The following is a 5,001-nucleotide window of genomic DNA, read 5'->3' on the forward strand; positions in this document are numbered from 1 at the left end:
TAATCACAGTGCTGACCACAGCCTGCCACTCTAATCCTCAGTACTGATATTTTTTTTGATACAGTGTCTCACTGTACAGTGCTAGCTCTCTTGGAACTTGCTATGTAGACCAGGCTGGCCTCAAACTCACATTATTTACCTGCCTCTCCCTACACAGTACTAGCATCAAAGGTGTGTGGCACCACACTCAGCCAATATAAGTTTTTTGAAGCTTGAGAAGAGTAAGCAAAAAGAACATCATCAATTGTCAGTGACATGGTTCACCCTGACTCAGAATGGGGATCCCAGGCACCTTCTCCACCCACTCTTCCTATCCCATAGAGTCAGTGCTGAGCCAGCCACGCCACCCATGAGACAGGAACAGACCTGGGAACAGAGGTCTAGTCCCCATGTGTGGGTATTATTCTCTTCCAATTGGGAGAAAAAGAATGTGAGCACAGTTGAAAGTCCTGGGTGTTCCTTGTAGGTCATGAGGGTCATAAAGTGAAAATGGAGGGGACAGGAAAGCTTGTGTTAGACACAGAATGAAATATTGACCTTGAAGCTCTCCTAATCTGGAAAGTCCCTCCTGGTTCTCTGGTTTCTGGCTGATAGGGATGGAGCTTGAAATGTGAGGAGGAGGTTGATCCAGTCTTGGAAAGCCTTTGGTAGTGGAGGGATCTTTCTCAAGCACAACACATAAATATCACCAATGCACACTCTTGTGTACACTGAGCCTGAGCCTGACATGAACCCTGTCTCCATCACCCTGAGCCTCTCTAGTCAGAAGTCCCCAAAGCCCATTTAAGATCAATGCTGGGCCTGTCTACATGTCCTTGGGCTGGGACAGGATGCTCTGTCAGCCTAGGTCTGTGTCATGAATACAAGGGGACTGGGACTGAATGTGGTAGATCTATTCCTCTGTATTTAGGCAATTGGGGCCTGAATGAAACAGAAAATACTTACAGGTAATGTTCAGAGTGAATGGGTCAGTGGGGAGTCTTCACTGAGTTCCAGGTTCACATTCATAGGGTCCTGTGTCAGTCCTCACAACACTGAGTAAAGTGAGAGTCCTGTTATCCTCAGACAGCTTCAGCCTGTCCTCTTCTCAGAGGTTTTGGCCATTTATCCTACACAGGTAGGCTGTATTCTGAGTCTTAGGCTCACACATTAATGCTACTGAGTCCTCACCATCCATTGGATTGGAATTGTTGGTTGTGATGCTGGCTTGGGTAGCAGTACTGTGCTGACCACAGAGAGATGATTGCCCTGTGTGGTACTTCTGATTCTTGCAAAGGCCTCTTACAACCAGAGACAGTCTTATAATATCCAGCCAACCCAGATCCTTAAAGAATCAGGCAGGAAGCAAATTACAGGCAGATGGAGTGGCTGAGTATTCAGAGATAATTGGGCCTCCTGTGCTGTGTATGGGAGAAGAAAAGACTTTCTCATGAGTGAAGTGAACTGCAATGTTTGGTGATGGTGAAGGTACCTAGTACTCTTTCCATGGTAAGGAGCCTGGAGATGTGGCTGTGAACAGATAGCTTGTGCTATCCACAACCTGTGTGTCCCTGACTCAGTGACTGTGTTTCCTGTCTCAGTTTTCCTATAATAGGACACATGGTAAATTGTGCAAGTTTAAGCTTAGATGTCAACAACAACCTGACCTTCCACCAAGCAGTATCTATTAGTGTTTGTCTACAGGAAATAATCCCTTGGTCGCACCCCCAGAGGCAAGGAGCTGCCACTTGTATATTTTTCTTCTATCTCTTTAGGGCTCGTGACCTTCCTATGAGGTCTCAGAAGACCATCAGAAGAGCTGGCTGATTGTCTTTCCTACCTCTCCACATATGCTGAGCACACTGAGTCTCAGAAGGAGATGCCCAGGTGGCCTACCTCAGACATGGCTCTCAGAGGCTGGTGTCAGCAGGCTCCCAGTCTACAATTCATCATTGTTTTCTGTCAGCTCCAACAGGAGATCAAATTGCAGCCCAGTCTACAAGCTTTTCAGGATTCCTGATCCAGTCTGGCATGGAATTCTTGAGCAAAGCTATCCGGGGGTCATCTCTCTGTGAGACTCTCATGGTTTCCTCAGCCAGGCCCTGCCTGTGTCCTGAAGGGTCTTCCTCAAAGCCATGGTCATGATGAGCATCTAAGACCCCGGGAAGAGTCTAACAGGCCTGAGCTCAGTTACATCACCCTCTCTTCTCTGAGGGTGATTCAAGGAGGGCATCTGATTTATTGCCGTTTTTCTCCACTGTGTGTCCTTTACTAAATGTTTGTATCACAATGTGGGGACCAAACACAGAGTCATCCAGAGTGACAGCTCTATAGGTGAAGTAGGATTAGTTCCACTCATGACCCAGAGGTTACAGAGAATTACTTACCGTATACATGAAACTTGAGGGTTGAAACACAACGTTATTGTTTTTAAATAAAACGGCAGCTTTGTAGTCTCCTGGGTCATCCTTTCTGACATTCTTGATGAGCAGGGATTTATTAGGGTACATTGTCAATGTATCTTCGTATCCAGGCATATAATTTATTATATTGCTGTCGATATAATAGACGACTATGTGAGTATCCACACCACTGACTGGTTTGCACCAGGAAAACAAAGTGATACGATCTGGCACATTGTGGGCAAGTAAAAGAACGTTACTCCCTACAGCGACATTGAGTGGAACTGCTTCAACAGTGAAGTCTTGGGCAGTGGTGGGGGAGGTCCAGTAGGTTAAAAGAGAGACTAAGAGGGAAAAGAGAAAAAAAATCAATCAATATTAGGACCTTTGCTTTTGGTAGAAATTTGAAATGTGTTTAACTCTCAGCCTTGGTGTATGTGTCCTGTTGTGGGGAGGTCAGCAGAATCACCCCCATTCATCAGTACCCCTGAATCTTTCCACTGTATGAAAATGGCTTCATAGTGTCTACACAGCTCACCCCTCACTGCCCTCAGATCCCTGCTCATACTCAGAATCTATGGTGAGTGTAGCATGTCTTGTCTGACCTCCTCCTCTAAAAGACTCTGTGCCTTCATTTTCTGACCTTTCTCTGCTCTGTTTCCTCTGAAGTGCTTGTCAACCCCTGGGCCCACCTTCTAGATGTCCTTGCTGCTCTGTCTTCCTGCCCAGTAGTAGCAGGCTTTCTGAGGAGGACTACTTTGATTTTGGTTTAAACCTCTCTACTTCAAACAGGCTCAGATACCTGTGAGCAAATGAGTGTCCCAGAGCCTGGGTTTATTTGCAGGTTTCTCAGGGTCCTACATAATGATGTTGTTTACTTGCCCACTTTGAGTTTTACTTGGAGAGTCACCCTGATGGAGTTGTCAACTTGAGTCTTCAGGATACAGTGGTCAGTGCTGATAAATCTACAATGGGGAACAACTGAGTTTTTCCTCCCCACTTCCCAATTCCCATCCACTGTGAGCTTCCTGGTGATCTTAGGTTTCAAGCAGAGCCAGATGTCATTTCTCAGGCTCCTTCCCTCCCCAGAAGACCCCATCCAGTCTGTGAACTCCCCTAATCTCTATTTCCGAGGAATGTCTCCTCACCTGTGAGCAGGAGTCCTCTCCAGGAGACCTGTACTTTGTGGAGAGGGGCTGAGGAGAGCTCCATGGTCTCTATTGTGGGCTAGGCTCTTCCTCTGGAGAGGTTTGTCTCTCAGGCTGCTGCCAAGCTGGGATCCTCTAGTGTCTGCTCTGCTTTTATTGCCAGACCTCAGCCTCCTCCCAGAGGAGGGCACCTGAGTCAGATGGGCTGGGGGTGGAGTCTCTGTGTGTGCATTGCTCTGTTCTTCTGTGAGTGCTGCCTCCCATCCTTCTGTTCCTTTGTTGTTCAGTGTTCTAGAACATACTTTGAGCCAAAAGGCTGAGAAATGTCCTGTGTCCCAAGAAAACAGCAGCTCACCCCAGGGCCTTGTCCCTGAACTTCCTGTAGCCAAGTGTGTATAACCTTGAGACCCCAAAACCTAGCGGAGCCCAGTCTGCCCTGTGATCTCAATGCTCAGGGAAGGTGGGATTTACTCTCAGCAGAGAGTGGCAGTCTGCTCTAGGGGCAGGAAAAAGTCCAGTGATGCCTGTGGAGGGCCCAGACCTGTCATCACTAGTGTCACCAGTCAGGTATCTGATGAAGGAATACATGTTATCTTGGGGGTTCATATTCTTCTGTGCAGGAGGAGTTGACCTGTGTCCTAGGAAGAGAACCCTGTGCTCCAGCTTCTTATGGAGGGCACCAGGGAGACTCCTCCACCTCCAGTTTCCTGTGCTGGCTGAATGTGATTCAGGTCTGCCCATGCCCTCCCTAACCTTCTGGGTTGCCTTTGGTCTCCTTGGTGATTGCCCTGTGGTTTTCCTGTCTTTCCTCATGGATGATGAGAGGAGGAAAGGACTTCATAAGGTCTCCTTGCAGAGTGGGGGTCTCAGTGACAAAGGAAATGATTATGTGAGGGGCTCCAGGTCTGTTGGAACTGGGATGGAAACAAGGCTGCAAATAGGTTCACACCTCAAGGAGTTTTCCCTGTTGAAATATGTGGTTTATTGTCGCCCCCTGGTGTTCATGAGGAGACCTGCAGCTCATGTTTGGTCTACTGCAAGGATGGTAGCCAAGCTACAAAAGCTGAGCACCAAGTTTCCTAGGAAGGTCCCAGTGAGCAGCAGCCTTTGAGGATCTAGGTAGATTTTCACTGCAGACTAGAATAGCTGAAGTGAGATTCACTGCCATTTTGATCTGCAGTTCGAGGAGGACTGATGATGTTGAGCCCACTTTCCCATGTGCTTTTATTAGATTTTTTTGTATATGTTGTTCAGGGCAGGAATATCCAAGTCCTTTGCTAATTCTAAAATCATTTTTATTCCAACTTTAAATTTTAAGCAAAGTACATTCATTCACTAACAATAACACATTCTAGACTTACAACCTAAAATGAAAACCAAACCAAACACTGCAAACTTTTCAGTGTTGGTAATTCCTGGTGGGTTAGTCTTTGAGATTCACAGGCAGTAAGTCGGCATTCCCTGGAATTTTT

At 46.9% G+C, this 5,001-nt stretch overlaps 1 pseudogene; it reads right to left on the reverse strand.

Annotated features, from left to right (window-relative positions):
• Positions 1-982: 982 nt before the first annotated feature.
• On the reverse strand, positions 983-3,704 carry LOC114709917 (annotated as a pseudogene).
• Between the last annotated feature and the right edge of the window lie 1,297 nt (positions 3,705-5,001).

Source organism: Peromyscus leucopus, chromosome 1, assembly GCF_004664715.2.
Source record: "Peromyscus leucopus breed LL Stock chromosome 1, UCI_PerLeu_2.1, whole genome shotgun sequence".
In the NCBI taxonomy this organism is placed as follows: Eukaryota; Metazoa; Chordata; class Mammalia; order Rodentia; family Cricetidae; genus Peromyscus; species Peromyscus leucopus.